The sequence below is a fragment of the Corvus brachyrhynchos genome, unplaced genomic scaffold (assembly GCF_000691975.1).
Source record: "Corvus brachyrhynchos isolate BGI_N302 unplaced genomic scaffold, ASM69197v1 scaffold80, whole genome shotgun sequence".
In the NCBI taxonomy this organism is placed as follows: Eukaryota; Metazoa; Chordata; class Aves; order Passeriformes; family Corvidae; genus Corvus; species Corvus brachyrhynchos.
The window spans coordinates 9,402,473-9,415,358 of record NW_008236769.1 but is presented as its reverse complement, the minus strand read 5'-3'; positions in this window follow the sequence as shown (position 1 = coordinate 9,415,358).

Sequence of the window (12,886 nt, the reverse complement as noted above, 5' to 3'; positions counted from 1 at the left end):
GAAGCAGCAGCCAGCCCTGTAGTCCCTGTAGGAAAGGCCTGTCACAGTACAATGCCTTACCCAGATCATCAGGGTAAGGCACTGGCAAATTGAATGTGTCTTATGCGTGCCCAGAGTCTCAAGAAACCAGAAGTGCTAATGCAAGGGATGCTAACTTATCAAAGGGCTGCAGCTACGAGCAAGAGGATTAATTTTACTAATACATGCTTAGAGTTCGTCAGGCTAATAAGGCTCTGCAACATCTCTTGTGAATCCACAGAAAGGTTCAGTGGATGAAGTTCAGACTTCATATTGCTCCTTCAGTTGGAAATGTGCAGCGTTCATCTTTACAGCTTGGAATTCCTCATTTGTAGAGCTCATCATAATGTTGTAAAAATTATTCTAAAATTGATTCTATAAAAGTTTTTAAGATGAATAATCTTCAGGTTCAAGACTAGCTGTACTGTCATGTATAATCCCATTGCAGCATAAGGAGCTATGTATTCATATAAGAAATAAAAGTTCATTCCGTAGTTATTAAAACCTGCTCTTACCTTAGAATTGGAATTTTGAAGAATATTTTTTGAAAAAGTTTGATTCAAATAAGACTATTTAGATTTCAGATTTCTTTTCAATACTATTACTCAGAGACCCATTCCAAATATAGCTTTGGTCAGCTTTCTTATGTAGACACAGACATTAAACTGTTATTCCTTGAAGGTAAATCCCCAGAGCCCCTTCATTTATGAATTATTGTGCTACAAATTGTTAACGGAATACATTATAGTGGAAATTTTATCTGCATCTGTCTTATGTAATTTAATGCAAATAAATTGTAGATAAATATGCTAGGACGTTAAATGTTTATTTGTGATAATAGTTCTGTTTATTCAGCTTGAGGAAACTGGAGGTAAAGTTAAGAGTACTATTAAAAGGAAGCAAGAAAACAGGTTTTAATTATGATTTAAAGTAAAATAAGCAAATAAGTCTAAAATAAAATGCTTAAAGATTGCGGTAGGTTGCTGCAGTGGTACATTAACATACTAAACTATTTTGAGTGTGACACATTTTCCACATCAGAATTAAACAAATAGCAGCTTAATACATTAAGTCATTTCAGTGACATCTGCTTTGTCAGTTGCCTACAGGCTGGAAAATGAAGCATTATGGAAAAAGATACACAGATGGATCCAGTGGCTCAGGATTTGCTCCAAGTGGTGGAGGGCTTGGGGCCAGTTCTGGGTCCCTTGGTACCAGCTGTATTGGTGAGATGCTTTTGGCCCCTGCCTTGGTTTGGCACAAGATGCTCAGCTGTGGGCATTGTCACCACTGTCCTATTTCCCCCACCACAGCAGTAAAATCGGTGAGTGGAACAAGGAGGCCATTTCTGTTGTTTCCAAGAGGAATATCACTTGCTGTGGAAGTATTCTTTTTCTTTTTTTTTTTCCTGAATATTTTTTCCATTCCTTGGGGCTACACTGGTGCGTGGAACTACCCTGTCAGCTCTTCCCAACACCCTGGGAAGGTCTCTTCAGACCAAAACTCATGTGATTGGTATTCTTTCTCCAAAGCAAGGTGTTGTAGTGTATCTCTAGCACTTTAAAAAAATAAATACATAAATACCTTTTATATAAATAAAAAAATACTATAATATCATCATTTTACAAGCAGAAGCCAACACGTTATGTGTATGACTGAGATCTATAAATTAGGCCATGTATGTATACAAGAACATTAAGGGGAAAATCACAAGCAGTGGCATCCATAATCCTAAGTTGGAACAGAAATTGGAGCCTCTCTTTTACCATTTGCATTTTGTTTATGTTGTTCATACTGGAAAGGGATGAGAAGACTTTCTAGAATGTTAAAAACTTTTAACCTTTTTCTGAAACTATGACAACTAGAATCAAATTAATATAATAAAAAAAACTAAAGAACAGATTGCTGCACAGTCACATATCTCTGAGGGATGGTACTTAATTTAAAACAACAAGTATTTCAAGGCTGTGATAGAACTTTGAGGCTTAACAATACTTCTTATATTTCAGTCAAAACTCCCAGAGCTCCCATATGGAAGAGTCAGCCAAAATTCACAGTGCAGCCAGATTAGCAGTGTTAATCACATTGCCCGTTCTTTAAATTGCAAGGAACCTGGGCAGGGTATAGAGGCTGGAAACTGGATACCTGTGCAGTAATACCTGTGATCCCGAGGATATATTGTTAGGTGGGATTGGTATTTACTGTCTCAACAAAATCTCTGCTTCTAAGGCAAGTTGCAATGTCAAATGTGTAACTTTGCAAGCCGCCTTGGTTTCTTTGTACGTTTGGTGTGTGCATAGATTTAAAAACAGTATGGCTGCTCTATTTCTGCTGTGAATTTTTGGTGGTGGGATCACCAAGGTCACTGTATCTCATATTTGGTTTGTAGGGTCAGTATGGCTGCTCTATTTCTGCTGTGAATTTTTGGTAGTGGGATCACCAAGGTCACTGTATCTCATATTTAGTTTGTAGGGTCAATCCTTGGGTCAGGCTGCTGCAAATCTACATATTTGTTGTGACTGATAACACTGTGGGACAATAAATTATGACATTTATATCTATCTAAAAAAAAAGGCATTCATTTAGCCATTTAAACATAAGTATAATATTAGCTTCTATTTTTTTAGACTCCAATGGTCTAAAGCTACATGTTCAGATGAGAAATGTTGACACCCCCCTAAGGGCATTCCAAGTTCCTTTACGGCAGATCCAGACAGAAGAGTTTTGCTTTGTTACTTAGGATATATGATACTATGATGGAAGGTGGCTGTGTAAAAAAACCTGGATGGGCAAGATGCTGTGAGTTAAAGGTGTTCAGCACCTTTGAGCTGGGCCAGCTTTCAAAGGATGCAAAATACGGGTTTGGAAGGCTAATTTTAATCACCCTGCTTTAAATGGTGTGTCCTCACTCACCTGTGATGGTGTTCGTGTTAGAGAGGGATTTTACAGAGATCTGTTTTGCTGTCATGCCAGGGTCCTGGTGCTGGGAAGAAGTGGAACTGGTCTGTGGACAGGCTGCCTGGATGGGCAGAGGCTGGATGTACGAGGAGAGTCTGCAGGAGCCAGGCTCCTTTGGGAGGCTGAGGGAGAACATCAATGTCTTCATGTCCCACTGCGGGGTTGGAGAGAGGATGGACCCAGGCTCTGTGCAGAGGTGTGTGACAAAAGGACAGGAGTCAACCCCATGTCAGCTTGCAACATGGCAAGTTCTGATTAGGTATAAGAGGAAACAAAATTCCCAAGAAGATTGTAAAGCGCTAGAGCAGGGAAAGTGGCGGCCTTACATACTTGGAGGTTTGAGATTTGGATGGGATGAGGCCCTGGGCAACCTGATCCAGTGGGATCTGTGCTGAGGAGGAGGCTGGCATAAATGACTTCCAGAGGTGCCTTCCAACCTAAATTATTCTAGTTCTAAATATAGCGTGTGGGAGTGCTAAACTTGACTTCGGCATGATTAAAATTACATTTAAAGCTAAAGCAGGACAGCAAGACAATGCTTCTGGAACTCTTGTGCAGCACTTTCAAAAACACAGGTGCACGTACATTGCCAGTGGAAGCTCAGTTATTCTGAAGCAGTGTTATACCAGAGAGTTACTCGGTGATTTTAAAACCATAGCTATGTCTCGGAGCGTGTGTGGTGCTTACATGTGCCTTGTAAGAGGTCAGATTTATTTCTACGGGTCACAAACTGAGCAGCTGAATGGATTCGAGGCTCCTAACTCCCATTCTGTGACAGATAATTAAAAGATCTAATCTCTTATACAGCTGACCTGAGAATAAATTTCTAATAGTCTGTGGATTTGCTGCACAGCAGAGTATACATCTTCTCATTTATAATTTCATATGTTGTTAGTACAGCTAGGCCAACTTTGAGATAGTGTCTTGATTTAAAGTTGAATCTTGGGACCTTTATTTTCTTTTTGATGGAATGTAAAATATATAAGGAATTCCTAGATAGGAGAGGTAGAATCTCAGTAGTATAAACTGTCTCTAAAATGATAGCAAAACATACTGAGGAAAAGGAGCTTTTATTTAAAGATAGAGCAATTTCAAGTTTTAAAATGCAGACTTTATTTTATTACATTTTCTAATTATGTCCATACCTAATCATACAACTAATAAAAGGATTTATATTTGCCAAAGTTGAGGTTTAGCATATAAGTATTAAGGCTTTTGAGTATGTCTGAATGTGTTTGAAATGTTTTGGATCAGTGCTTTAAATAAAATTAAATCTTACTGTGTGAGTAGAATAATAAACTTTAAAGTGATTGTTATAATTCTACCTTTGTACAAATGTAATCTCACTGGTTGAAAAGAGAGCATACAAAATGAATGGAAAGGTCCATCTCAGTAGGTTTCCAGGTGATAATAATGAGTTTATTTTCTGTCTTTTCCCAGTTTCTGGTAATTGCTAGCAGACCAAATAGGGCAGTGGGAAATCTGTCAGTCTGGAGCGTCTTTGGGGACCTATGTTATAGAGCAGAGATGCTCTATGCTGTAGAGTGTCCATTTCTATGCTGTAGAGTTGGACACTTAGGCTGCCTGTCTAGAGGACAAAGAGAGAACTTCCAGCAATTTTCCTTTACTGGTGCTAAGTGGAACTCACAACTGTAATTGACCTAATCAATTTGTAAATAAGTGTTGATTACAGCTGTATGGATATAACCACCCTAGCAGACCGTCAGCAATGGGGCTGAAGGCAGGAATTAGGTGGCAGATTTGACCTGCAGCTGGAAAGAAAGTTAAATGGAGGTTTAAAAGAAGCAAATTGTGAAGTGCAGCAGAAAATAATCTTGAACTAGAGGTGCAGGGATTCTGCTGCTTTCTCAGGAGCCATGCTGAATGGCCTAGTATTAGTGGTGTATTTCTAAATCAAGATAATATTATTGCTGTGTGTATAGAAAAACTCCATGACACTATCTTGGCAAAAGAATATTTATCAAAAAAAATCCTATATTTTTAGATAGTAATTGTAAAATGGCACAGTATTACTCTTCTTTTTTTTTTTTTCAAATTGTTAACTAGCCTTTGGGGCACTTTTTATTGTTTTGGTGAAGGAGAAGAACTGACAACAAATGCAGGTATTCCTTGCAAAATTACATTTTCTCAAGAAAATAACATGAAGAAGGGCCTATTTTGTGTGATAGCAGGGCCCAAGAACAGGTAGACGTCTCCTGCTGTTTCTCCACTCTAGAGAACCTGTCGTTGTTCTCTTACTATTGAAAATAGTAGTTGGTGGGGTTTGCCTTTCCCCTGGTCCTTTTCTTTCCTCAGTACCACATCTGTGTTGGCCAGCAATTCCCAGGTATTTGTATGCAGGGGTTTTGTATTGTTTTACAAATCTTCCCCTAGAGAGGCAGCTTTGTTATTTTTTCTTTGTTTTTCACTTAGTCTGTAAAGTTTTTATATGAGTCTACATTAAAAATACAGTTTACACATTTATTTAATATTTGGTTATATCCTGAACTTGTGTGATCAGCATCTGGAAGTAAGAGTTTGTAACATTGTGAAACTACTCAGAAAGAGAATTTCTTCTTCCAGTGCCTAATTTTAAAGCTGAGAGATTAAAGATGTTTCATTTTTTTAAGCAATACCACACGTTGTTAGTTTTTGCCCAAGAGAAATGCTTAAACCATTAAATATTTTATCTCTTCTTTGAATAAAATATATTTGCACATTGTTCCATATACAGTGTTCTCACTGAGTGATTTTGTTTGGGAATTAGTAACTCTTCTGATGAAATTTGCATTGCTATTGGCAGTAGCATTTCAGGAAACTCTAGCAAACAATGGAAGGCTGAAGTTTTACCTGGTCTCTGTATAAAGCTCATGTTTGCACAGAGGGAAGAACTGAAAGCTTGTTCCTTTGAAGATTACAGCTGCCACTGGAGAAAATGCCATGCTAGTCTTACTCATAGTGCTGTGGAAATAAGAAGGTGCCCAAAAGCATTGTTGTTGTGAACTCAGTGGTACAATGCAAGGCAGTTAAACCTGTCTGCCCTGGGCTCTAGTGGGGTGTCTGACAGGGAACCTGTGACATGATGGGGGTCATCAAGCTTGTATGGCTTGGAGCATGAGTGGAAGTCATTGTTCTGTGCCAGACTGAAATTCAAACCAGAGTTTTCAACTCTGTTTCGGCTCAGTGTTGGAAGAGGGACTAAAATTGAGATAGGAGAATTTCTAATGCTTAGTGATACATAAAATCCTACTAATAGAATCACTTAAAAGAGTTGGGACTGATTTGTGATTGACAGTATGAAAAATGTTGTTAGAATGACTGAGTCTGGAGGGTAGGTCAAATTAAGGATTTCTGCAAGTCATGGTGGCTAATTCAGAGTTTTCTGCTTTTGACACCTAAGGTCTCATTGGCTGAGAGAGCGAGTTGGTTGTCAGTAGAGAGAAGCACTTCCACAAGATCTCATTTTGCACAGCCCCAGTGATAGTTGTAGCTAAAATTATTACAGAGTAAGGATTGGATTGCATTAAGGAATTGTTCCTAGTTCTCTGCTTTTTTAACACATTAGCTCTTACTATGTCCTTTTCTAGCTCTTATGTAAGAAACTGTATTGCTGAGATAATTCAATTGCATCATACAATTTTTCATACCCTGAGGACCCCATCAGTCTTTTCATGGAGTTGCATATCATGCTTTGAATATGAAATTAATACTCACTGCTTCCAGCTCCATCAGTTTAACTTTATTAGACTATGTTTTTCTTAGGTACCTTGCTCAGTGCTACAGTCACATCTGTGTTTTAAGAGAGTACCTAGAAAAGCAAAATAACTTTTTAAATTTCAGGCCTGTTCCTACAGAAACACTATTAAAATGAAAAAGTTTTAAGGTCCAGATAATGACAGTGCTTAGCAGTGCAGAAAAACAAATTATACGGGAGAGAATGTTGATTTCATTCATTACAAAGCAGAATTGTCCTTCTTTAATTCAGTGAGAGCGGGGCTGTCACTCCAAATGATAGAGAGAAGTGGGATGTGATAGAAAGGGTATTTACCATCTGAGTCATCATTTACTTTAGGAGTATTTGCACTGGGAGGAGATTTATCTTTGTTTATATTCTGTTTTGGAAATAAACTCTGGAAACATGCTGTGGTAGCATGGATCACTTGTTTTTCCTGTGTGTTGCATTAAGCTAAAGTTGGGCTTCTCTTTAATTAAAACTGTTACTTTTCCGTGATGCTCTGGGAGCAGAGCAAAGCCAGACTGTGCTCTGGTGCTCCTTTGGTACATGGTGAGCAGTGGGGAAGGGTGAACAGAGCTCCCATGTGTTGCAGCCCTGGGAAACAGTAAGGGAGCCTCCCTTTCTTCAGCAACATGGTTGAACGAACATGTGAAGAAACTGTGTGCCCAGGAGAAGGATTGAAGCTGGGGAAAGGAGACATTAAGGGGAATCAGGGAGAAGCATTTGTGGAAAAATAGAGCTAAATTAGGAATAAATGGACCTGGTTGCAAGTAGGTTGGCTATCGGGTATTGTCCTGTTCTGGATGAGCCCAGCACTTCATGGCCATAGCCTGTCCTCTGTTCTTAAACTGTGTGTGCGTTTGGTGGGGCTCCATGTGCTTATTGGGCGCCTTGCTGGCTGTGTGTGGGACACATCCCTGCACCCCATGGTCCCCCAGATTTGGCTATGCATAATTTATCCTGTTTCTATATAATGCCAACTGGCCAAAGAGCAGCATCGGTGCAAAGACCAAACCCATATGTAAGCGACTGTCTCACGTGGGGTAGTGGAAGGGAGCCTGAAGTGCTTAAGGAGGGAGGACTGTGAGTGCAAACAGCCTCAGAGCCGTGCATAAAGCAAGAAGGGGATGTGGTAGGATGTGTCGTGGCACGAGCTGGGTCCTTGAACAGCTGTGTCCATGACGGCCCAACAGCCCATGTCTCGCTTCGGCAGCATGTAGGTCAAGGGACAGCATCCTGCGTCATCGCCGTCTTAGTAGGTTGTTATTAAAGGCTCGAATTGGTAGGATTATTGGCAATTGGAGCAGCTTGCAGCCAGATGAAACTCCTGGTTTCCTTGCCCTTGGGAGGAGGAGGAGGAGGAGGAGTGACCTACATCTGCCCAGGGGGCTGCCAAGCTCCACCTTGCAGTGACTTGCTAGGCTTTTCTCTGTTAGGGACAGAGATAAAGGCTTCTCTTGGGACAGGGGAAAATAAAAGGTTCTTGGTGTTCGCCCGGCCTTGGCTACAATTTTAGATTAATTGTATGTTTTGTGTAGAATGTAAGGAATTAACCAGGTTCAGTGGCTGGATGGGGAATAGTGGGCTTTAGGATCTCCTGACCACACACTGTTCACTTGACACAATAAAGATACTTTGTGTTTCAACCCTCTTGAAATCAGGGGAGTGAGGTTAGTGTGGAATTTGGCATGGGATTTTCGTCTGTCCTTCACTGAATTGCATTTCTGTACATTACCTGGGAAAAATGCCGTGCAGTATCTTTCTTTTTATAAATAAGACATGATTTTATCAGATGATGTTGCTGCTTCCCCTTCTGTCTGTAAAAGGTGAATATAAAGTTTCAGAACAAAATATTTAGTTTGAACTAAAACTCATTTGCTGTCTGAATAAGATGCTGGTTTGCAAATTAAGCAACTCAAAACTTGGTCAAAAAGCATGTTGTGTAGATATGTCAAAAATGTTCCTGTTGGGAATAGAACTGTTAGATGCAGAACTGTGCAAGAAGTAGCACTGTAGCTGAAGGCTCTTGGGTCATGTTTGTGTGAATATAACACATTTCTGCTATGAATGTGGTGTTGAAAGATAATTGATTGCAGAAATTGTGTAGCCTGAATGTGAAAAGGGAGGCAGCGTGCTGGTGTGCCTGATGGGGATGAAGCAGAATTAGATTTGTATGGGTGTAACTGAATCTAATAAGTTTTTACACTTTGACAAATTCGGCAAAGATAACTAATTTTCACTGTGTGAGGTAGTGTGACTTTAGCACCAGAACTTCAGTAACATCAATATCTATATATATTTGAAGTAACTCTGATTGCAATAAAACAAGAGCTAATCCCTTTCTAATGCTAAATTAAGCAGAGCAAATAAAAGCAGTTCAGTTTTATACTTCAGAGTAATCATTTTAGACATTTTTATATGCTGTAGACTACAAGATAAAGAGGAAAGAGCCTTTGCAAAGGTCCTTAAATTATTATTTGTAATCCTTTTAGAAACATATTTCGTACAGCATTAGTGGCAAGTTAGTAGATTATATTAATTAATGATTGGGTGTGATATATTGTGGGTAGCAAAATGGACCATTGCTTTTTATATTATTTTATCTTGCTTTGGCTTTTGGTGTTGCTGTAACAAACAGGCATCACTGTTGTTATTATTACTCTGTTTGTACCAGGGAATGGAAAAACAAATGAGCCACGGAAATTCCTTATACACTGTTTTTCCCCAGTTGCAAACATTTGCTCATTTCCAAGCCAGGGAATGTGCTTGTTCCCCTCCTCCATGCGAGGACACAGATGGAGCAGATACCAGTGTGAAGAGTGATGCTGGGCAGGGGTGCACCCAGCAAGTGCTACAGACCTGGGGGGAGGAAATAGCACCACAATGACAGTTTCTGGTATTGGGTCATGGCTCTCCAAAAAAGAATACCCTGAAGATGAGGAATGGCAGGAGATGGCAGGAATATGGTTTGAGTAACTGATGGAGGTGCTAGAAGTGATCATCAGGCAGCCAGGGAGGTGCAGAACAGTAACAGATATAGAGTCCAGTGATTTTCTTTAAGTTGATTCTTAAGATTTTGGAGCTTCTTATGGTGGAACTGAGCAATAAAGAATATCAATTAATTTAGACACACTCCAAGAAAAAAAATATCTGCTTTGTTTCTTGGTATTAAAGTGAGCTCAGAGACATAATTGCATTTCAGATGTTACTGATGGGAAATTGTAACCTCAGGCAAGCAGGGGAAAGGCTGAACTTTCTGGTTGTGATGAGCCAGTTGCTAAGATAAAAACTTGGCAGAATTCAGAAATGAATGCTGATGAAAGTCTTCAACCCAGATCAATAATAGTTTTACTGGTGGACTTTATTGGGAACAGGGTTAAGTGTAACAGCTTCACATTTCCAATGGTGACTTCTTTTTTACTTTCAAAACAGCATTCCGTGTTGTTGACAAATTCCTCAGTGATCATCAACCAAAATGAATGTATTTAAGTAGGATTTGGATCTGACCTGCTGCTTTGCAGCTACATCCCTTTACAGAGAATGGGATTTGGAAAGCAGGCAGAAAAATGTTCTCTGGCATGGTCACTGTGGGCTAAAGGCAAGGATTAAAGTGCTGGGAATTTGTGCATGTGTGTGCAGGACACAGAGTGCTGCAGATGAGGATGTGTCTGAAATCCCCACTCCACTCTGGGGCAGATTTCTCATTCAGGTCTTTTCACTTGGGATTCACGGTCCAGGTTGTAAACATGATTTTCAGCGTCTCTCTCCTTTGCAAACCCAAGCAGAGCTATCTATGCAAACGCCAGGGTTGGGCTTGCAGCTTCCTGAGCCTCTGAGGAAAAGGAATTTGCACCCATTGGATTTGCACCCATTCCCGATTGGATCTGTCAGTATAAAACTCATCTTGCCAGTTGTTCAGATGGCCCCAATCTGAAGATGATAGTCAGCTTTTCTTGCAGAGGATGGTCTCTACATGTGTGCTTGGCCATCTCTTTACTGTCCTGGTAGTGCCATGTGCCACAGCTGGGCTGAGCTGCAGGGTTTGCAGAAGGGCAGCCCAGGCATGTGGGATGAGTGTATCCAACAAATGTGGCAAGGATTCAGAAAGGTCCCTATGGTCACAGAGTCATTGTTTCCTGGAAAAAAGGAAGGTAACTCTTCAAATGGAGACTTCTCAGATCTGCTGGGTGACACCGAGTACAGCACTTGGCACCCCGCACTCACAAAAGACACAAGCTGCAAACGAGCACACACGTCTGTGTCCACTACGTGTGGAAGCCAAAGGTGCTTTCCCACAGTCAGCCATGGACAGCTGGGAAATGGGAAATGAAAAATCAGCTTGCTCTGCCTTTGGATGTGTTGAGGAGCAGGTGTGAGGAGGGGTTTCCAGCCTTGCAGTTTGGACTTATATGTGTGGCATTTCAGGCACGTGAGTATTCCCTTAGACCTATACCCAAGCCTCTTAACTCTCAAAATCTACCAGTTTGGTGGGGATGATGGGGGTGGGGTGTGTGCATTTTTTAATTCTCTCTTTTTAAGAAACCTTCAAAGTTAAATTTATTGATTCTAATTAAAACACATGAGAGGTTGAATGGTTTTTTTTTCTGAATAGCACCCAACCCACATCATCATTTGATAATTTTGTATGATAGGTAGCTGATGATTGCAGAATTATGGCAATGTCTGTGTAACTTTTCAGAAGAGAGCAATGCAATGAAGGTGCTTTAAGTCTAATTCTTTAGGTAATACTTCTGTTTATTCTCTATGTAAGCACTTGAAATTTCCATTGATTAAAAATCCAGACAATTTAAATGGTAATTTTATATATAAAGCAATGATAAACTAAAATTTAGTAATCTCTCTCTCTTCGTATGCATGTGGCATCAGCCCACACAGAAAAATCCTGCTCCATGCATTCATTTACTCCCAGAAGAAGTACCCGAAAATTTTCTTGGCATCTTTGCAGTGCCTGTCATCTTTCTTGCACCACTCATGAGCCCCTAAATGCCAAACTCACATTGTAGTTTAAATCCTCCTGTATTCAAAGATATAAATGAGTTTTTCTAACTCTCATGCCTACCACATGCAATTTTTGGCCACACCAACTGACATTTATTGCCTCATTCTGCTTCTTTGATTTCCCTCCCATAAAATGTTGGGCTTGGATTCTAATTTTTTTCTGGGTGGTTCTTGTTACAGTACCTTTTCTGTTGCAGGCAGGATGCCTTCTCTTAATACAATACATCCCATTATTCTAGCTCACCACTGGGTATACAGTTTCCCTCTTGCTTTCCGAAGTCCTTTCTCTGAAAAGTCCCTTGTAATGCCTGACCTTTCAGAAACTAATACCTTTTGTTAATTGCTTGCCTTATCCTTATTGCATGACAGGTCTTCTTCTGAGCTAAATTGTAGCCTGTGACCTCTACTTAAGCAGATCTTTCCTTATCTGATGTCTGCTCCATTTTACTGGCAATCCCTATCAGTTTCATAAGGTCAGCAGAGTCCCTGTGTGGCAGGTTCATTCCTGAAGGTGTGTGACCTGCAGGGCTGTCGCTGTGGCTCTCGTTGTCTCTTTGCTGATAACCAGACCCCATCCCTTTATCCTCTGACCTGTGTCACTCTGCCAACTGCATTCTGGACATGCTCTCACCTCATTATGGGCCTGTGTTTGGTTTTTTCAGTTCTCTAAGCGTTTTCTTGCACCCTATTTTTAGGTTTGATATACCTCTTTTTCCCATTATAAAAACCTCTGCTAAAGGCTTTGTAGGGTTTACGTGTGATTTCTGCTCAGTATTTTGGGTGCACAGTTTGCTGAAGAATATTAGATGGTGCTTTCATTCTAGTTGGGGAGCACATGGAGCTAATGCCAGCTTTGGTCTGGCTCTAGGTCTGCTGCAGAAAGGTCCCCCTTGGAGAAAGGAGCTGGGAGTGGGAGAAGTTCTGTTTTCATTCACCTGACTTGCTGGCCAGCAGTCAAGGGCTATCATAATGGATTTCAGGGCTGAAGGAAGCTCTTTATTCCCAAGAGATAGCAAGGAGCAGAGCAGGACTCATGACCCAGTTACCTCTGAAGCAAACAACTGCCTGCTCCCCGTCATGCAGAGCTCATCGTGGATCCTCAGCCTGACTTCTGCTTCATAAATATGCAGGATTGGCACAGAATCACAGAGTGGT